Source organism: Tachyglossus aculeatus (assembly GCF_015852505.1).
Source record: "Tachyglossus aculeatus isolate mTacAcu1 chromosome 12 unlocalized genomic scaffold, mTacAcu1.pri SUPER_6_unloc_2, whole genome shotgun sequence".
NCBI lineage: Eukaryota > Metazoa > Chordata > Mammalia > Monotremata > Tachyglossidae > Tachyglossus > Tachyglossus aculeatus.
Window position 1 is genome coordinate 16,120,974 of NW_024044829.1, and position 23,199 is coordinate 16,144,172.

General features: G+C 42.8%; 1 pseudogene; it reads right to left on the bottom strand.

Annotated features, from left to right (window-relative positions):
- Window positions 1-1,464: 1,464 nt before the first annotated feature.
- On the bottom strand, window positions 1,465-2,367 carry LOC119921423 (annotated as a pseudogene).
- Window positions 2,368-23,199: the final 20,832 nt, after the last annotated feature.

Genomic DNA, 23,199 nt, shown 5'->3' on the forward strand with positions numbered 1-23,199 from the left:
ACCACTTGTCTGCTGTATGATCTTGGGCACATCACTTATCTTCTTTGTGCCTTAGCTCTCTTATTTGCAAAATGAGGAACATGCAAGGTCACCCAGCAGAGTCAAACACACACACAATATCCAGAATGCATATTTTTGCTTTTTCAATTTTTGCAGCTGATAGAGAAACAGCGTGGCTCAGTGGAAAGAGCATGGTCTTTGGCGTCAGAGGTCATGGGTGTAAATAAAGGCTCTGCCAATTGTCAGCTGTGTGACTTTGGGCAAGTCACGTAACTTCTCTGTGCCTCAGTTACCTCATCTTTAAAATGCAGATTGAGACTGTAAGACAACCGTGGCACAACCTGATCACCTTGCAACCTCCCCAGCTCTTAGAACAGTGCTTGGCATATAGTAAGCACTTAATAAATGCCATTGTTATTATTATTATCATTATTATTGTCATGACTGAGACGTGTTCACTTGTTCTTTAGATAAGACAGCATAGAAGCACCAAGACCTAGTAGAAAGGGCATGGGTGGTGAATCAGGACTTCTGAATTCTGGTTCCTTAATTTTCCTGCTGTGTGTCCTTGGGTATATCACTTATTCTCTCTGTGCTTCAGTTTCCTCATCTGTAAATTAACTTCCTTTCAAACTGTGAGCCCCATCAGGGGCAGTCTTTTCACTTTGTAATGAATTAGGTGCTCAACACATAGAATGTGATTAATACCTTATTTAATCAATGCCATAAAGTGGGTCACTTCACTTTCTTTATTTTCCATTTTTCCTTCCACTTGTCATTCTCCCCATATCACTGTTATTTTGCAGAGCACTGTGTGCTCTTGGCTGGATAGAACACTTGAGGTTCCATGGCCTAAAATGATTTTAAGGCCAAATAATGAGAACCAAATGGAGAAACTAAAAAGAAATTGAATACCTATTGTGGTCCATTTGTGTCCCCTTTGAATTTCCTGTTACATGAAGTTGTGACACTGGGACAGTTCTGGAGATGTTTGTTGCATTTATTCTCTTTGTTCTTTTATTTTACAGGAATGGGGAGTGCTAGAAGATGTTGAGGACAGAAAGAAGAAAGAAGAGGGAGCATTGCTAGAGAAGCAGCAGTGGATAGAGCACAGACCTTGAAGTCAGAAGAACTTGGGTTCTCATCCCAGTCACCCCCACATGTCTGCTGTGTGACCTTGGGTAACTCACCTCATTTCTTTGTGCCTCAGTTACCTCATCTATAAAATGGGGATTAAGACTATGAGCACCATGCGGGACATGGACTGTGTCCAACCCGATTTTCTCATATCCACCCCCAGCACTTAGTACAGTACTTGGCACATAGTAAGCGCATGATGAAGACCATACTTATTACTATTGCTAAGTATGGGCAGGAACGTGTAAGGTGAATTGAACTTTAGGCTCCTAACAGACGTTAGAAGCCCAATTAGACCTTCAAAATGCAAACATGTGGATTATTACTTCATTCTTGCAAAGCCACTTTCCTACTCCAAAACTTCTTCATGGCATTCTTCACCAATGCATTCTTCAGGGTGTAGATCAGAGGGTTCAACATGGGGTTGATGATGGTATAAAATGTGGCAGCCATTTTATCTTCTGCAAAGGTAGTGTCCGGTCTCAAGTACATAAAAGTACAGGGACCAAAGAAGATAACGACCACAGCGATGTGAGAACCACAGGTAGAAAGAGCCTCTTGCTGTCCTTCCTCACTCTGCTGTCTCAGGGACCACAGTATGATGGCATAAGAGAAGAGCAAGATGGGAAAACTCCCTAGAGTGATCGTCCCATTATTGGCCGTGACTACAACACCAGCGACATGGGTTTGGTACAGCGAGTTTCAGCATGGGATAGATGTCGCAAAAATAGTGATCGATCACACTGGGGACCCAGAGGGCCAGCTGGACAACCAGGGCCACCTGAATGACGGAGTAGATGAAGCCCCCAACCTATGTGCCCACGAGCATTTTATTGCACACAGACCCATTCATGATGTTCATGTAATGGAGGGGTTTGCAGATGGCCAGTTTGCAAATGGCCACATAACGGTCATAGACCAACATTGTAAGGAGGAAGATCTTGGTGCAACCAAAGAAATGGACACCAAAAAGTTGCATCATACACCCTTCAAATGAGATGGTTTTCCCTTTAGAGATCAGGTCCCAAAATATCTTGGGAGCTGCGATGGAGAAGTAGCAAAGATCTACCAGAGACAGATTTCAGAAACAGACAGTCAGCATGATGAAGACGTTTCCCAGAAGGATGATGGCATAAACGAGGAAAAATATCACAAAACATGCCTTCAGCCCTTCACGTTCTGAGAAGGTCCCAAGAGCTCAAATTCGGTGACATTGTTTATCTTTTCCATGGATTTATTAAATGGCAAAATGCATTGGAAAAGAAATGACATCATTGATTGTAATGTAGATAGACTCACAGTTCCTGAGGGAAGAAAACCACAGTTGTCAAGGGGACAGAATCCGGAATCTTTTTAGTGTGTATTTTTCAGTTTCATTTACTAAAGGATTACCATAATTAAAGGTTGCCTCCTGTTTAGAAAGGTCACCTTTGCACCTCTTCCATTCTGACACAGCATCTGTGCCAAAGCTTCGGGCAGGAAAAGTAGGAGAGGTATTCAGGAGGACCTAGCTTCTAATCCTGACTCTGCTACTATCCTTTTGTGTGACTTTAGGCAAATCACTTCACTTCCCTGGGCCTCAATTACCACATCTGTAAAATGAGGATTAAGTACCTATTTTCCCCCTATTTAGACTGTGTACCCCATATGGGACAGGGATTGTGTCTAATCTGGTCTTTCCCATCATTTAGTACAGTGCTTGGTATATAGTAACTGCTTAGCAAATAGCAAAATATTATTAATAATTATAATTGATTATATATTAAAATAATCAACAATATAACAGTATCTATTTTACATAATACGAATCTTATTAGCACATAAATGCATCAATCTATTAGTAATACAGAATATTATAATGTTATGATGTTAATTAATTACAACAATTAGCTAATTAGTATTAATAATTATTATTACTGTTATTATTCCTTGTGCCAGGTCACATAGTTGGTAACGGGCAGAACCTGGATTAAAACCCAGACCATTTCTAGTAGGCCAATCTATTCAACTTAACTTTTCTGTTTCTTTGTTTCCTTATCTTTAAATTAGGGATTCCTGTTCTCCCTCTAAGCTTGAAAACCCCATGAGAGACAGGAACTGTGTCTGACCTGATGATTTTATATCGACCTCAGAGATTAGAATAGTGTTTCTCACATAGTAAGCTCTTAACAAGTTCCACAATTATTATTATTATTAATGTTATCATTAGAGGGATGAACCTCTGTGCAAGAACAGCTTTGTATGTACCTGCTGCACTCCTGGATCAATGGGTTCCACAGGTGCTCAGAGAACAAATCAGGAAGCTCCATCGATAGAGCACTCCTGTGTGGAGAGAGACCAGGAATGCCCCCCCCGCCACCTCGACCCCCAGCCCAAAGCCTTCTGTCTCACAAACACGAAGAAAGCATAGCTGCAGGTCATGTCCACTGAACAGTAAACAGGGTGGGTTCAGGACTGCAGCCTGATCCTCTGGTAGGGTTATGAGAGAAAAAGGAAGGTTTTTCTTAGTGCATACAAGAGAGAATGAGCTCTTTTAGACACGCAGGGAAGAATAGTCCTTCTACATCATTTATTAGAATTGTTTTGATAGTAAAAATATTAACGATCATGTTGATCAAGAAAATGAAGATGCTTGAATTTAGATACCAAGACAAATTGATCTTTTTATTGTACAATTGTACTCTATTTTGCACACAGTAATCGCTGAATAAATTTGCTTAAATGAATGAATACAACAGGACATAATTATTATTGTTATTATATTGTTAAGTATCAGTCAAGGACCATTCTAAGCGCTGGGATAGATATGAGTAAATCAGATTAGATTCAGTACCTGCCCCACATGGGGCTCACAGTCTAAGTAGGAGGGAGAACAGTTATTGAATTACCATTTTACAGATGAAGATATTGAGACACAGAAAATTTAAGTGAATTGTCCATGGTCACACAACCAGGATTGTGTGATTGATAGAACCAGGATTAGAATATAGCTCCTCTGTCTCCCAGGAACAGGCCCTTTCCATTAAGCCATGCTGCTTCCCATTCAATGGTGATGCCATTTAAAATGGGAAAACACAATTCCACAGTGTCTCATAATCAGAAAACCTGGAGAAAATCACTGCTGTTGCACTGTCTCAAGATAATTTTTCTTTTGCCGTTTTTCCTTTTTTCCTTTTTTCTTTCCTCCTCCACATCCCCCCGCCCCACCTCCTTCCCCTCCCCACAGCACTTGTACATATTTGTACAGATTTATTACTCTATTTTACTTGTACATATTTACTATTCTATTTATTTTGTTAATAATGTGCATATAGCTATAATTCTATTTGTTCTGACGATTTTGACACCTACATGTTTCGTTTCTTTGTCTGTCTCCTCCTTCTAGACTGTGAGCCCATTGTTGGGTAGGGACCATCTCTATACGTTGCCGACTTGTACTTCCCAAGCGCTCAGTACAGTGCTCTGCACACAGTAAGTGTTCAATAAATATAATTGAATGAATGAATAATTCTAAGATAAAGGAATATTAATTGCATCTCAAGTGAGTCAGGTATACATGGATTGAAGATATTAGCACAAAATGTTTGCTCTCTAAATAGAATGTTAACAAAAGAATCATAGTTTAGAAAGGTTAAAATCATGGTTCGGATTGTAAACCCCTAAACAAACAGCAACAAAGCCAAACCCCTTTGATAAAATAGCTGCAGTGTTGTCATCGTTATTAATTTTCCAAGTGGAGATAACTTATTTTCCCTCTCATTTAAAGCCTTCTGTGGCTACTTTAACTCTTTCATTCTCATTTGATAGTGACAGTAGACTTCTCTGAAAATATCCAGGAAAGAAAATGGAATTTAACCTCTCTTAAATCTCCTTTGACCTCATCAATCTAGACTTTAAGCTGAATTAGATTCCTGTTTCTTCTGTTATTTGGTGCCTCCCCTGATGATTTCCAGGCTGGTGAATAGAAACTGCTGGGTCCATTGGTTCTTCAATGTTGTTTTTTTCCTGTGAGACGCCAACAATGGTGGTGAATTTGCAAGAGGTAAGACCCTGGGAGCTATCACTAGCCTGTAAACTCCTTAAGGGCAGGGAATGTATCTACCAATCTGTTGCATTGTACTCTCTCAAGGACTTAGTACAGTGTTCTGTACACAGTAAGCAATGAATACCAATAAATACCTTCGACTGACTGAGCATTCACACTTTGTGATATTAATCTTCAGAGATTTTTGTTGAATAGAGATACCTCTTCAGAAACCTGCTGCTCAGCCTGATGACAATGAATCCACTGAATATGAACCTTCTCCCAAATGTAGCCTTGGATTCTGCCTCATAACCAACCCATAAGCACTATTTCAGACTTGCTTTGTCTGGTTTTCAGGGCAGAAATTATGGTCAAAGAGCCTGCCCCACAGGATATTTTCAGATGTAGTATTTTGGTGCCATGTATGGATTAATACAGACAATGCGTATGCTTTGGAGATAATGACCATTATTTGGTCTTTGTAACTGTTGCTGTGGTCACCCCATGTCCTTCACCACCTCTCATTCAGCACATCAGTTGTTTATTCCAAATGCTTCCCCCAGTTTTCCAGCCCTTCTATCTGTTTCCTTTTCATCTTCGTTGATAAGGATTATACCATCCGAGTCATTTTAATTCCTAAAATGAATCCTAAATTATACCAATTTTTCCACATGCTCCATTGTTGGTTATCGTGCCATGATTCTCTGATAAAGCAACTTAAAGTGCATCTCAGACATCTATATAGATTCAAACAGATCTCCCCTTTTGTATAGCTACTTGTGGCTGGTGTAAATCAGTGTGGAAGTGTTGAAGTAGCTGTTGGTGGAGACATGGGTTGGGAAGATGAGAGATTTATCAGGGAAGGCCTCCTGGAGGAGAGATTTCAGATGTTTGAAGATGGGAAGAGCAGTGACCTGCCATAAGTGAAGGGAGAGTGAGTTCTTTCCAAGAGGGAGATCATTAGCAAGAAGTCAGCAGTGAGAAGCATGTGCAATCTTGATCCTTCTTGAATTCAAATACCCTGACTTTCCCTCTAATAGTAATGATGGCATTTGTTAAGCTCTTATTATGTGTCCAGCACTGCTCTAAGCGCTGGAGTTAATCAGTCCCTTTTCCACATGAAGCTCACAGTCTAAGTATGCGGGAGGACAGGTTTGAATCCCCATATTACAGATGAGGAAAACTGAGGCACAGAGAAGTTAAGTGAATTGCCCGAGGTCACACAGCAAGTAATTGGCAGAGCTGAGATTAGAACCCAGGTCCTCTGTCTCCCAGGACTGTCCTCTTTCCACTAGGTCACGTTGCTTCTCTGCTTCTCTAATGATGAGTAAACTATTGTCCATATTTTTTCCAGAACTTTCTGATTGCTTTTGGTACTTTCTGTCTTTACAACTTCCTTTAGTAACAAATTTCATCGCCTTACAGCTGCTCTGTGCAGCTTCTGTTTTAAGAGCAACTGATCATGCCTAAAATATTCTTCCACTGTTTCAATTCCGCTGTGCTCTCTACAGTTTAAAACCTCTGAATTATACAAAATGGGATCAGCAATTATAGTTAAGAGTTCCAAATCTTACCCTGGACTCTGTCCTCACCAGTTTCCATGCATTAGGAACTGATCCAAGAAACATCCGACAGTTGGACAAATAAAAATTCAGGATGGTTTCCCAACTCCTGGTGTGAAATAATAGAAGAAAAGAAAATTTCTGCTCTCAGAAGCAGCATGGCCTAGAGGAAAGTGCTCAGGCCTGGTAGCCAAAAAGGACCTGGGTTTTAATTTTGACTCCACCAATTACCTGCTCTGTGACTTTGGGCAAGTCACATAACTTCTGTGTACCTCAGGTTCAATTAGTCAACTGTATTCTTTCATTCATTCATTCAATCATATTTGTTGAGCACTCACTGTGTGCAGAGTACACTTGGAAAATATAAATGAGCAATAAAGTACAATATAGTAAGCACTGTAATATGCACTTGGGAGAGTACAATACAAGAGAATTAGCGGACACATTCCCTGTCCATAACAAGCTCATTCATTCATTCATTCTTTCACATTTATTAAGCGCTTACGGTGTGCAGAACACTGTACTAAGCGCTTGTAAAGTACAAGTTGGCAACATATAGAGATGGTCCCTACCCAACAATGGGCTCACAGTCTAGAAGGGGGAGACAGACAGCAAAACAAAACATATTAACAAAATAAAATAAATAGAATAGTAAATATGTACAAGTAAAATAAATAGAGTAATAAATCTGTACGAACATATATACAGGTGCTTTGGGGAGGGGAAGGAGGTAGGGTGGAGGGGTTAGGGAGGGGGAAAGGAAGGAGGAGGCTCAGTCTGGGAAGGCCTTCTGGAGGAGGTGAGCTCTCAGTAGGGCTTTGAAAGGAGGAAGAGAGATAGTTTGGCAGATGTGCAGAGGGAGGACATTCCAGGCCAGGGGGAGGACGTGGGCCGGGGGTCGATGGCAGGACAGGTGAGAACGAGGCACAGTGAGGAGGTTAGCGGCAGAGGAGCAAAGGGTGCGGGCTGGTATGTAGAAGGAAATAAGGGAGATGAGGTAGGAGGTGGCGAGGTGATGGAGAGCCTTGAAGCCGAGAGTGAGGAGTTTTTGCCTGATGTGTAGGTTGATTGGTAGCCACTGGAGATTTTTGAGGAGGGGAGTAACATGCCCAGAGCGTTTCTGCACAAAGATGATCCGGGCAGCAACGTGAAGTATAGACTGAAGTGGGGAGAGACAGGAGGATGGGAGATCAGAGAGGAGGCTAATGCAGTAATCCAGTCGGGATAGGATGAGAGATTGAACGAGCAGGGTAGCGGTTTGGATGGAGAGGAAAGGGTAGATCTTGGCGATGTTGCAGAGGTGAGACCGGCAGGTTTTGGTGACGGATTGGATGTGAGGGGTGAATGAGAGAGCAGAGTCGAGGGTGACACCAAGGTTGTGGGCTTGTTAGACGGGAAGGATGGTAGTGCCATCAACAGTGATGGCAAAGTCAGGGAGAGGGCAGGGTTTGGGAGGGAAGATAAGAAGTTCAGTCTTGGACATATTGAGTTTTAGATGGCGGGCAGACATCCAGTTGGAGATATCTTGAAGGCAGGAGGAGACACGAGACTGAAGGGAGCGAGAGAGAGCAGGGGCAGAGATGTAGATTTGGGTGTCATCAGCATAGAGACGATAGTTAAAGCCATGGGAGGGAATGAATTCATTTTGTTCTATTTATTTTATTTTGTTCTATTTATTTTATTTTGTTAATATGTTTTGTTTTGTTTTCTGTCTCCCCCTTCTAGACTGTGAGCCCACTGTTGGTTAGGGACCACCTCTATATGTTGCCAACTTGTACTTCCCAAGTGCTTAGTACAGTGCTCTGCACACAGTAAGCGCTCAATAAATACGATTGAATGAATGAATGAATGAGTTCACCAAGGGAGTGAGTGTAGATAGAGAACAGAAGGGGACCAAGAACTGACTCTTGAGGAATCCCTACAGTGAGGGGATGGGAGGGGGAGGAGGAGCCTGCAAAGGAGACTGAGAATGAATGGCCAGAGAGATAAGAGGAAAACCAGGAGGGGACGGAGTCTGTGAAGCCAAGGTTGGATAGCGTGTTGAGGAGAAGGGGGTGGTCCACCATGTGGAAGGCATCTGAGAGGTCGAGGAGGATTAGGATAGCTCATCTATAAAATGGGGATTCAATACCTGTTCTCCCTCCTACGTAAATTATCAGAGCCTCATGTGAGATTGGTACTGTGTCTGACTTTATTTTCTATCTATCCTGGTGCTTAATACAGTTATTCCTATTGGTGGTGTGACAAAAAGCCCTCTCAAAAACTAGTCCTCTGCCACCTTTCTCAAACACAGTCGTCGACACTGTACATTTAAAGGCAAAGATCTGTTCTTTGTATTCCACCGGATATGTAAAGCCATTCCTTGAATGTTCAGAATTTCTGTGTCTCTCTGTCAGCCTCTAGGGGCTACACATTTCCCCAGGCAAAAGAGATTGCCAAAGAAGTCTAATAATTTATTTTCATCTGATCAAATTCTCTGGGTCCGATTATGGAAAGAGGTAGATGGAAGGAACAGAAGAGGGTGCAGCTATGTTTTCCAATTCTTTTCTTGGAGGTTTAAAGAGAAAATAAGAGCCTGAAACTTCAAAGACAAAGCTAAGAGAAAGAGAAAGAGCAGTTTTCTCCACTCAAAGTCCTCACAGTAGCTAACTCCCCTGTTTTCCTTAACACCTGTGTCCCATCTTAGCTCTCTGTATTCCATCCACGTTTGCATTTCCTTAATATTTATAGCCATTCATCAAAACCTAGGAACTTAGAGGTCTCCTTTTGAGTTTCCAAAGGAATTAGACAGGAGACTGGACAAAACAGCACAGGATCTCATTTTACCTTGATTACATCACATTCTAGAGAAATATATTTAGGCTCTGTTCTTTCAGATGGAGATATTTTTTCAGCCAACTCAGCGTACAAATCATTGCCTTGGGAATAAAAGGGGAGATGCAACTGCCAGCCTGGGCTGAACTGGGGTCAGCAGTAATCAGTCTATCAGTGGTACTTATTGAGTGCTTACTACGTGCAAGAGGACTAAGACCTTGAGAGTGTACAATATAATTAGCAGAAACATTCCCTGCCGATAATGAACTTACAGTCTAGAGGGAGTGACAAAGGCCCCAGTATCTGGGGCCCCTGAAATTGTTTACCTTTCAGCAGTTTTTGTCATTGAATAAGTTACTTTCTTCAAAAATGTTCATCAAATTATTTTAAATGCTTTTAAATCAAATCACATTACTTTTAAAAAACCATAAACTTTGCCACATTAGATTTCAGATGTAAAATTATTTGATAGCTCTCTTTAAATTATTTCCCAAAGGTCCCTATGTCTTTTTTCTGCTTTAATCCAGGCCTCCAAAGCAAACACATGTACACATGGCAGTTACAGGCAAATCAACTTATGAAGAAAACCCAGTTTTACACTGAAGAAGATGACTGTACTCCAGGGGCTTTTAATTTGAACCATGCCCACCTCAGCCCCCACAAGCCTAAGTATGCTGAGTATCTATGGATTTGACCAATCCTCCCAAACGTCCTAAATTCAAAGCCAATCACAGCCCTTTTTGTCATCAGAAAATTCAAGATTCTACACACCCTGTCTGTTTAGGTACAGGTTTACGGGGACTTGAGCACACTTTTATTACCTGAAACTTGCTCAGTCAATCATTGGCATTTATTGAGCACTTACTGGGTGTAGAGCACTGTATTAAGCCCTTGAACACTATACTAAGCATTCACACCACTGCTATGGCCTGAAACTCCTTCCTATGAAATGTACCAGACACAGCTCTCCACCAACCTTCCTTTATTTCATCTTCCCCAGGAATCCTACCCCCAGTAAGGCACCTATCTAAGTTCTTCCATCCCAAAGCTCCTTATTGAGAGCTTATTGTGTACAGAACACTGTACTAAGCACTTCGGAGAACACGAATCAACACAATGCATACATCAGTATATAGATTGGTGATATACATTGATCTATACACATTGCTTATTTATTCAACTACATATTAATCACTCATCTTATACTCTTACCATTACCAATTGCATTCTGGTTCTTCTTTCTGCTCTCACTATTGGAAAATATCTGCGTCCTCCCGACTCCCCCATTACGTGTATAAGCTCCTTGGGGCAGGGAACGTTTGATATGTTATATAGTTCTCTGCACACAGTAGGATCTCAATAAATACTATTAATCGATTTATTGAGCGTCCCAATTCCCCAAAGAGCCGCAGCTGCAGTTTAGCGAATAATGGGCACCTACAACAGGAACTCAAACTGATTAGCAAGAGGTTCACCAGAGCTGATGAAAAACATGCCTCTGATAAGTCACAACGTGGCCTCTGAAGTGGGTGTGCGGGGAGAGAGAGAGAAACTCTCAACACTCAAATAAAACTCCTTAGCAACAACTTTAAAGCACTCATTCACCTGGCTTTCTCCTACCTCACCTCGCTATTCTTCTACTACATCCGCACACACACATCCACACACACTTAGCCCCTTTAATGCCAACCTACTCATTGTATTTAGATCTCATCTATCCCATCGGCAACCTCTCACCCAAATCCTGCCTCTGGCCTGGAACGCCCTCCCTCTTAATATCCGACAGACAAGTACTCTCCCCTCCTTCAAACCATTATTGTAGGTACAACTCTTCCAAGAGGCCTTCCCTGACTATGCCCTCCTTTTCTCTCTCCCACTCCCTTCTGGATCTCCTTGACTTGCTCTCTTTATCCATCCCTGCTTCCATCCCCACAACACATATACTAATCTGTAATTTTATTTATATTAATGTCTGTCTCCCCTTCTAGACTGTGAGCTCGTTGTGGACAGGTAATATGTCTAATTGTTGTATTTTACTCTCCTGTGCACTTAGTACAGTGTTCTGCACACAATAAGTGCTCAATAAATATGATTGACTGATTCAGAAGGGAGAGAGGCACACAGATGAAATTCTCCCAAGGGCCTTGATAAAGGCCCAGATTCCTGGAGCTCAAGATGGAGATGGGCCTTTGATGGGTTGTGAAGAGAGACTCTCAGACCTTGGGTAAGAGGTACAAATTCATTCATTCATTCATTCAATTGTATTTATTGAGCACTTACTGTGTACCGAGCACCGTACTAAGCACTTGGAAGTACAGATCCCCTGACCATAAGTGCCAGTGCTAAATCAAGATCCAGACTCAACTTGGGACCCAGAGTCAACCTTCCTCAGCCTCGGGAAAATAGCCCTCACCTCCCAGACTAGGGCTGTCACAGTGGTGGCCCTGGCCTACTTTCTTCAAACAGACTACTGACCCACTCCCCACAATTAATCTGGTCTTTACTCAACCTGCCCCCACGGTCTTCTTCTCTACTCTTCCCTCTGAGATTTGTTTTTTAAATTGTATTTCTTAAATGCTTATTAAGTGCCAGGTACTATACTAAGAGCTGGGGTAGATACAAGATAATTACGTTGGACACTGTCCATGTCCCATGTAGAGCTCACATTCTAAATCCTTGCAATTGAGGTACACAGAGGTTAGGTGACTTGCCCAAGTTCACACAGTAGACAAGTGGCAGAGACAGGATTAGAATGTGGATTCTCTGACTCCCAAGTCTATGCTCTTCTGACTAGGCCACGCTGCTTCTCAATCTTTTATCACCAACTTCAAACTGTTTCTTCCTTCACTAGAGATTGGGAACACATCTATCTCTCTGGTTGGGCTCTTCACTTGTGGCAAGCCTGAGATAAGCTTACTCTCCAGGTTCTCCATGGAGGAGTGGGGCAAGAACAGACAAGCATATCATGCATACCACCATGGAGGGACACATCTCCCTCCCAGCAGGACCCCCTCCCATTGGCTGAGATGCTCCCTCTTCCCTGACAGTGCTAATCTTTCTAACAAGGAGATGGCTTTGCTTTTTCTGTCTTGAAATTATTAAAGAGGATGGAGAAATCCAGCCTTACCTTGGGAACCATCTTGCCAAAATCAGCTTGTCTGGTCATTTTGCTTCAGTCCTGGTAGAGCTACACTCATTCATCGTTCCTTTATTCACAACCTGGAGGGGGCTCAGTAAAATTCTGCTCTCCCGTGCTTCTAGCATCCAAATCCTGTGGACCAACTCAAATCCTCCCAAGCCACCCGAACCTCCATGCCATGACACAGTTCTTTGATTGTCTTAGCTCCGCTGAACCCCCCAATTCCTAACATGATCAAGCATTCCGCTGAATTTTCAATCCACTCACCCATGTCCCTGGTTCCCACAATAGCACGAGATTAGGATTCAAAAATGGGACCAACAATGTGACTTTGACTGTGGGACCCATGTGGTTCACAGACTGATTCCAACTGGATTATCTTGTATCTACTCCAGTGCTTAGTACAGTGTTTGACATTAACAAATACTACAATTTTCATTACTACTGCTGTTGTTGTTTTAGGAGAGTACACACATTGAAAAAAATATTCCAAGTAGTGGAGAAGAAGAAGTATACAGCCCAGTCCTTGCCCTTTCCCCTACCTGGAAATGTCCCTAGGTCAATGCCAAGAGCTCCATGCTTTGAACAATGCTTGGCACATAATAAGCACTCAACTAGTACCATAATTATTATTTGAAGGCCCTAGAGGCAGAGTTCCTTGCACCCCAAGCCTTAATACCCTGCCTCCCTTGCCTCCCCCTGACACCCTCCCAACCCCTCATACACTGCCAGGGAAGCCCCAGGGATTGATTAACAAATTCTAATTTTAATCAAGGTCACTTTCCTGGAACAGCAAACTTTGATTTGATAGACAGAACAGTGAACAAGGAGATGATTCTGATCATGAAGTCTAACTAGGAGATAAAACTAAATATAGAATCACTATTATTCACCCTGGGGCTCGCTTATCAATAATTTATTACACAATGGAATGGAGTTTTGAGAGATCAGGAATCGTATTAACTTCAAACCATTTTTCTTCATGGTGGAGAAATATGGGATGGTTTTATGTTGTCAGAATCACAAAGCTAGAAGGAACCTTAAGTGCTCTGCTTACTGCACACAGTAAGTGCTCAATAAATACGATTGTATGAATGAATGCCCTTTTGTTTAATCCCCACCCTTCCCTAAGCCATCCAAAACAGATGAGGGTCTAAGTAAACCCTAGGAAGGAAATATATTGTCCAGTCTTGGAAAGTCAGCCTCTTTCCCTCTCCTTTCCCCTCTTTTCCCAGCTAACTTGAATGATATACTGGTAGTAGCAAGTTGTTATTTTTTGGGGGGTCTGGGCGGCTGGTTGGAGGAGGAGTTATGGTATTTGATATGTCCTTACTATGTGCCAGGCACTGTATCTACCCTGAATCTTCCCTAGGTTAGATACAAATTCATCAGCTTAGACACAGTCCATGTCCCACAGGGGGCTCACAGTCTTAGTCCACATTTTACAAATGAGTTTACTGAGACACATAGAAGTTAAGTGACTTGCCCAAGGTCATCATTTAAGAATGAACATCTGGCCATAGGGAGATTTTCAATGGTTTCTTCATAGGCTATTTTAAATAACTGTAAAAAATACCCAAATACCAAAGATTGGGGAACAGACCTGGATAACTGGGCAATGCACTGTATTAAGCACTTGGGAAAGTAAAAAAGAAGCATGAGACTAAACTACAACCCTCATGAAAGCTTCCAATCAGAGGGAGCAGAGAGACACAAGTTTATTTACAGTTAGGAGGAGAAAGGGAATGGAAAGACAGATGAGGATAACCAAGTGCCAAAATAGTACAATCCACAAAACCATATCCATAAGTGCTGTGAATTGCTGCAAATTAAAAAAACATACTGTAGTGGTTGTTGGGAGGATATGACCTGATACAAGACATACCCTTGGAGAACTCGTGATTTTCCTCATCGTCACTAATGGACTCAAAATATTTGGTAGAAAACAAACCAGCAACTTCTGAATTTGGAGGAAAAAAACAAACAACCCAATGAATGGACTTTCTTCTCTATTGCCATTTTATTCCCTTTGCACTTCCCCGTAGTTACTGAATAAGATCCCATCTCTAAACAACTCAGTGTTTATATTGCAGTTTTCCCTGAGTCCTCTGCTTGTCTCTTCACTGAGGGATAGGATAGGCCTAAGTTAATAAAAACTTCTGTTCCTCTATTCCTTCAATAGCTTTTCTCAAGCAACTACTTTGTGCAAAGCACTGTACTAAGGGGCTGGGACAAACACACAGATAATAATAATAATAATAGTATTTGTTAAGTACTTACTATGTGCCAAGGACTGTTCTAAGCAGTGGGGTAGATACAAGGTAATTAGGTTGTCCCACAAGGGGCTCGCAGTCTTTATCCACATTTTACAGATGAGGTAACTGAGGCATAGAGAAGCTAAGTGACTTTCCCAAAGTCACACAGCTGACAAGTGGCAGAGTCAGGATTAGAACCCATGACCTCTGACTCCCAAGCCTGTGCTCTTTCTCCTAAGTCACTTGGCTTCTCCTGAGAATGTCTTGAGATGAGAATTAGACAGAGTCCCTTCCCCTCTAGGGGCTCTCAATCTAAAAATGAGTAGGGGTAAGCAGTAGTCACAGACAATTTAAGTAAAGAAGAAACAATAAAACCACAAAACAACAGGGTATTTATTGAGCACCTACTAAGTTCAATGCACTGGGCTAAGCCCTTGACAGTGAACAAGAGAAGCAGTACCTAGCCTGGAGTTGAGAATGACATAGTTCTCTCTGAAGAGATGGTGGAATAGGAAGCTGTGGATTAGGATTGTTTCAGATCCATCAGGGTTAGCTCTTTGTGGGCAGGTGACGTATCTGCCGACCCTATTGTATTCACCCAAGAGCTTAGTACAGTGTTTTGCGCACAGTAAGTACTCAATAAATACAATTTATTGAATCATCGATTGCCTTCCCGTTTTCCAAGACACTACATGATAGTGTAGTCGACCAGCCCAACCCTGCATGACATTTCTATGACACCATGTCTCCCATCTCAACTCTTCCCAGTTATAAACCTACAGGTCACAACTCACAAGAGTTTAAACATTTCTAAACTGGGGAAACTACGAAAATATGCTAGTCTTGCTTTCTCCTTCTCAACACCTGGGATTCCTGTTAAACAGATAACAGCTAAGGGATTAAAGAAGGCATTAGAGGGTCAGAGAAGAAATAATTGGAGATCTCCCAATCCAAACCAGCATCATAACCATTACTCCACAGAAAAATGTTCATTTGCCCCTGGAGTCATTCTGTGGTTCCATAACTTCCTCATGGCATTCTTCACTTCTGTGGTGCTCAGAGTGAAGATCAAAGGGTTTAACAAGGGAGTAACAGTTGTGTGGAATACTGACACTGATTTATCCACGGAGAAGGTGATCTGGGGCCGGATCTATATGAAAATGCAGGGGCCATAGAATAAGGTGAGCACAAGAATGTTGGAGCTGCAGGTGGACAGGGCTTTGTGACTCCCTTCAGCCCCCTTAGACCTCCGTGAGCACAAGATGACTACGTAGGAAGCCATGAGCATTACAAGCTCAAGGTACAGATGGCTCCACTATTAGAAACAAAAAGGGAAGTTTTAGAAAGTAAGTGTCAGCACAGGCAAATTTCATCAAAGGTTGCAAATTAAAAAAAAGTGATCGATCAAATCAGGGCTCAGAAGGGTAAGCTCAGAGTGAATAAAACTAGGTAGAAGAATGCAGAAAAGACCCAAACCGGGCTATTCCCGCCAAGATGCTACAGACACGCCTGTTCATGATGGCTGTGTAATGCAGGGGTTTGCAGATGTCCACATAGTGATCGTGCGTCATCATAAAGAGGATCAGTGTTTCCAAGCAGCCGAAGAAATGGGGGGCAAAGATCTGGGGCATACAGTCATTGAAGGAGATGGTCTTCTTCTCAGAGAGGGTGATGCCGAGCAATTTTGGGGTCATGTTGGTGGAAAAACAGGCATCAGGGGAGGACAAATAGGTCAGGAAGAAGTATGTAGGAGATTCAAGAGTCTGACTGGTCTTGATGGTTACTACAGTGAGTAGGTTCTCCAACATAGTTGCAACGTAGAGAATTATGAAGATGGAAAAAAATGATTTTCTGCTCTGCTGGATCATCTTCCAGCCCCAATAAAATGAATTTTTACGAACGCTGCTGGCGAAAGTCTAAACACCATGCCAATCTCGTTCACTTCAAGTTTATCCTTTCCTGCCTTAACTCAGCCCTCTCCTCTGCCAGACAAAACTATTTCTCCTCCCTTATTGACACCCATGCCCATCATCCCCGTCACTTCTTCCGTACATTCAACTCCCTTCTCAAGTCACCGGTTCCACCCCCTCCTCCTTCCCTCACCCCCAACGATCTGGCCTCCTACTTCATTAATAAAATTAAATCCATCAGGTCCGACCTACCCAAAGTCACTCCCCCACCTTCTCCAACCCCCCGGCTCTCAGCACACTCTGCTACTCTCCCATCCTTCCCAGCAGTATCGTCAGAGGAGCTCTCCTCCCTCCTCTCAAGTGCTACTCCAGCCACCTGTGCTTCTGACCCCATTCCCTCTAATCTCATGAAATCTCTCGCTCCGTCCCTTCTACCCTCCTTAACTTCCATCTTCAACCGCTCACTCTCCACTGGTTCCTTCCCCTCTGCCTTCTAAGATGCCCATGTCTCTCCCATCCCAAAAAACCCTCTCTTTACCCCACCTCACTTTCTAGTTATCGTCCCCTCTCCCTCCTACCATTCCTTTCCAAACTCCTTGAACGAGTTGTCTACACGCGCTACCTCTAATTCCTGAACACCAACTCTCTCTTCGACCCCTTCCAGTCTGGCTTCCATCCCCTACATTCCACAGAAACTGCCGTCTCAAACGTCACCAATGACCTCCTGCTTGCCAAATCTAACGGCTCATACTCTATCCTAATCCTCCTCGACCTCTCAGCTGCCTTCGATACTGTGGACCACCCCCTTCTCCTCAACACGCTATCCAACCTTGGCTTCACTGACTCTGTCCTCTCCTGGTTTTCCTCTTATCTCTTCGGTCATTCATTCTCAGTCCCTTTCGCAGGCTCCTCCTCCCCCTCCCATCCCCTTACTGTGGGGGTTCCCCAAGGTTCAGTTCTTGGTCCCCTTCTGTTCTCGATCTACACTCACTCCCTTGGAGAACTCATTCGCTCCCACAGCTTCAACTATCATCTCTATGCTGATGACACCCAAATCTACATCTCTGCCCCTGCTCTCTCCCCCTCCCTCCAGGCTCGCATCTCCTCCTGCCTTCAGGACATCTCCATCTGGATGTCTGCCCACCACCTAAAACTCAACATGTCCAAGACTGAACTCCTTGTCTTCCCTCCCAAACCCTGCCCTCTCCCTGACTTTCCCATCACTGTTGACGACACTACCATCCTTCCCGTCTCACAAGCCGGCAACCTTGGTGTTATCTTCGACTCCGCTCTCTCATTCACCCCTCACATCCAAGCTGTCACCAAAACCTGCCGGTCTCAGCTCTGCAACATTGCCAACATCGCCCTTTCCTCTCCATCCAAACCGCTACCCTGCTCGTTCAAGCTCTCATCCTATCCCTTCTGGACTACTGCATCAGCCTCCTCTCTGATCTCCCATCCTCGTGTCTCTCCCCACTTCAATCCATACTTCATGCTGCTGCCCGGATTGTCTTTGCCCAGGAACGTTCTGGGCATGTCTACTCCCCTCCTCAAAAATCTCCAGTGGCTATCAATCAATCTGCACATCAGGCAGAAACTCCTCACCCTCGGGTTCAAGGCTCTCCATCACCTCGCCCCCTCCTACCTCACCTCCCTTCTCTCCTTCTACAGCCCAGCCCGCACCCTCTGCTCCTCTGCCGCTAATCTCCTCACCGTGCCTCGTTCTCGCCTGTCCCGCCATCGACCCCCCCGCCCGCGTCATCCCCCTGGCATGGAATGCCCTCCCTCTGCCCATCCGCCAAGCTAGCTTTCTTACTCCCTTCAAGGCCCTACTGAGAGCTCACCTCCTCCAGGAGACCTTCCCAGACTGAGCCCCCTCCTACCTCTCCCCCTCGTCCCCCTCTCCATCCCCCCTGGCTTACCACCTTCCCTTCCCCACAGCACCTGTATATATGTATACATGTTTGTACATATTTATTACTCTATTTATTTATTTATTTTACTCGTACACATCCATTCTAATTATTTTATTTTGTTAATGTGTTTGGTTTTATTCTCTGTCTCCCCCTTCTTGACTGTGACCTCACTGTTGGGTAGGGACTGTCTCTAAATGTTGCCAACTTGTACTTCCCAAGCGCTTAGTACAGTGCTCTGCACACAGTAAGCACTCAATAAATATGATTGATTGATTGATTGATTGAATTTTGTCACACTGTTTTTAATGGCCATGATTTCTGTACTCAGGGAATGCACCCAAATGAAAAATTCTTCACCCACAAAAACAGAATACAGGAATGAAGATGAGTACAGATTGTGGTAGCATAAGAGAAGAGGTGTGGCCCAATCAAAAGATCTCAGTAAAGGGAGTCAGAGAACCTGGGTTCTAATCCCATCTCTGCCACTTGTCTAATGTGTGACCTTGGGCAAGTCACTTAAATTTTTGTGCCACAGTTACCTCATCTGTAAAATGGCGATTAAGACTGTGAGTACCACGTGGTACAATCTGATTACCTTGTATCTACCCCACTGCTTAGAACAGTACTTGGCACATAGTAAGCACTTAACACCATAATACCATAATTATTATTATTATTCTCTGTGCTTCAGGTACCTCATCTATAAAATGGGCCTTACGTTGGACACAGTGAACCCTATGTAGTACACTGGCTGTGTCCAACCTGGTTAGCTTGTATCTACCCCAGGACTTAGTGCAATGTCTTGCACATAGTAAACACTTGACAAATACCATTAAAATATGTAACACAATAATAATAATAATTATAATTATTGCTATAGGTTGATTGTATCATGTTAATCAGCCAATCAATTTAATAAGAAATCTAAGTTCAGTGCATATCAATTGCTACCAGGCAATGCAGCAGTAAGTTTGAATGTGTACTGTGACTCTCCAAAAGAAAAGCAGTAGAACTTTGTTGTTAAAGGCTCCCTTAATAAACAACAGATGAGCAGGGACCAGGTAGAGTTCAGAACTGAATGTATGCAAAGGGATGGATTAATGCTAGCAGCATTCTCTTCTCTCCTATATGACAGTGGTCTCATAAAAAAAATTGGTGGGTACAGGGTGAAACACATTGGGAAATACATGCAAGAATTGTGACCAAAGTGACCTCCTCATGGTGTCAGTGCTGTACTGTATCACCACAGACCACCATGGAATTTTCCATGGCAGCCATCACAGGAGCTTCTGCAGGTTTCTCTACCCAGTTGGCCAGGGATTTTCGAGATTCCTGCTGAACCTGTCCACCACATGAGGTGCCCCCTTTTCATGGTGTTTGTTAAGTGTTTACTATGTGACAAACACAATTCTAAGTGCTGGGGTAGGGACAAGTTAATGAGATAATTCTCTGGTGACAAATCTTCAATATTGATGGAAATGACCCAGCAAGCATTCCACTGCTCTATCTGTTTCACCCTCTCACCACGGTGAGATATGAAACTATGATAGAAACATGCAAAATTAGGGTAAAGAAATGGTCTGAAATTCAAAATTTAAAATTCCTCACTCAATCATTATGGATGTTGGTTTCTTTAAGTAAATTCAGAGCTTCACAAATCAGGAAAATCTGCAAAGATATCAGAACCAAATATTCCAGGCCCTTTCCAAGGGTCAACCCGGCAGAAATAGTCACAAAGTTAGATGCCTTTTCAACCCTTCACGACATTCAAATCATGACTCTAATCAAGGCAGGGAGGAATCATTTTCCATTCTATGAGAGGAAGGCAACAGCATGACCTAGTGGAAAGAGCAAGAGCCTAGGAGTCAGAAGACCTGCGTTCGTATCCTGGCTCCACCACGTACCTACTGTGTGACCTTGGGCAAGTCACTTAACTTCTCTGTGCCTCAGTTCCCTCATCTGCAAAATGGGGACTCGATACCTGTTCTCCCTCCTACTTAGACTGTGAACCTTACATGGGATCTGATTCTCTTGTATCTACCCCAGTGCTTAGTACAGTGCTTAACATAGTAAGCATTTAACAAATACCATTATTATTATTATTAGGGCAGAGATAAATTCTCACCATTTTACCTCTTAAGTTTGCCTTTTACCCAATTGCTGCTCAATTTTAGAGTTGAGGGAATGACTAGTCTCTCTTGTAATAACATTTCTTAAAAAGCATTCCTCACTTCCTTATCTGTCTTCTAACATGAAGCCCTCCTATATATCTATAAAATGGAAACAAATTATAGTCACCCTGAATAAAAAGAATCTAGAAGAGCCTAACAGTCTGAAGAAATTTTATTATTTTTTAAGCACTTACTTTGTGCCAGGGGAATCAAGTTGGGCATAATCTACATCCTTGATGGGGTTCACGGTTTTAATCCCCATTTTACGGATGAGGTAATTGAAGCACAGAGAAGTTAAATTAATTTCCCAAAGTCACACAGCAGACAAGTGACAGAGCAGGAATTAGAACCCAGGTCCTTCTGACTCTCATGCCCATGCCCTATCTACTAGGCAACATTGCTTCTCCTACCTCAATTTAGTAACTATGTTCCTGTGTTCACAGTGCTCAATATTGTTGGTTTTGGTTAACAATGTCTTCACAGTACATCTACGCTCTGATCATAGTCTAAGGATTTGGCAAGCTTAAGAGCAAGTATGTCTTAGTGTTTCATCATCATAAGTTCCTTTAAGAAATGAAGTCTCCTTCTTTCTTCAGAGGAGATAGTCTAGGGAACCAGGTAGGAAGACTGAAAATAAGGTAGGGCTTGTGAGGAGAAGAGCCCACCTTTGGGAAGTTGCCGACTCTGGTCCATTCACTGAGACTGGAGGATGCTGGATCAGGAAAACCTTTTAAATCAGCTATTTCAGTACTAGCCTTTAAGGACTAAACAACTAACTAACACTGATTGAGCGGTAAGCTGTGTATGACAGCAGCATGCAATTCATAGGAAGGATGTGCTGGCTTAAGAAAAAGGAAGGTAGCTTTTGAGTGGGAAGGATTAAAGTGCTTTCTTTTCTAGACTTAAGCTCATTGTGGCCAGGGGACATGTCTACCAACTCAGTTGCACTCTCCCACATATGGGATAGTATAGTATTCTACACACAGTAAGAGATCAATATATACCACTGATTGTTTGATTGATTAATTTTCTAATAGAATGGGGGTGGACAAGTTGATCTTCAAAGCTCCTTTTTGGATTTAGACTCTCTACCTACTTACCCAGAATACGATAACCCTGTGTTTTTATCCTGAATTTTAGTCCACATTTTACCACAAAATTCTGGTATAGAAACCACTTCTATTTTCTTCTGGAGAAGAACAGTCAGAGTGAATCAATGAGAAGCAGCCCAGCCTAGTGGAAAGAGAGTGGGCCTGGGAGTCACAGGTCCTGGGTTCTAACCCCTGGCTCTGCCACTTGTCTGTGGAATGACCTTGGGCAAGTCAATTTGCTTTTGTATGCCTTAGTTCCTTTATCTGAAAACTGTAGATTAAGACTGTAAACTCCATGTGGGACATGAACTGTGTCCAATCTGTTTATCTTACACACTTACTTAGGACAGTATCTGGCACAAAATAAACTTTTAACAAATACCATAAAAAATTTTTCAACAAGAGGCAACATTTCTACACTCTGAAAGGTGTTGGGTGCTTGACAGCTTCAGGATCCAGAACTAAAGGGACACAATGAAAAGATAAAATAATAATAATAATGGTATTTGTTAAGCACTTACTATGTGCCGAGCACTGTTCTAAGCCCTGGGATAGATACTAGGTTATCTGGTTGTCCCTCTTGGAGCTCACGGTCTTAATCCCTATTTTACAGATGAGGAAACTGAGGTACAGAGAAGTTAAGTGACTTTCCCAAAGTCACAAAGATGATAAGGGGTGAGCCTGAATTAGAACACATGACCTTTAGACTCACAAGGCCATGCTCTTACCACACGATCATAATAATAATAATAATGATGGCATTTGTTAAGCACCATCATTACAATACAAAGCACTGTTCTAAGCTCTGCGGGGGGGGATACAAGGTGATCAGGTTGTCCCAAGCAGGGCTCACAGTCTTAATCCCCATTTTAGAGATGAGGGAACCGAGGCTCAGAGAAGTTAAGTGACTTGCCCAAGATCGCACAGCAGACATGTCGGGGAGCCGTGATTAGAACCCATGACCTCTGACTCCCAAGCCTGTACTCTTTCCACCGAGCCACGCTGCTTCTCTTCATCTGGTCCTATGTGGGGCTTACCGTCTTAAATAGGAGGGAGAACACGTATTGAATGCTCATTTCAAAAAGGGAACTGAAGTGCAGAAAAGTTGAATGACTTACCCAAGGTCACACAGCAGGTATGTGGAGAAGCCAGAATTAGAATCTATGTCCTCAGACTCTCA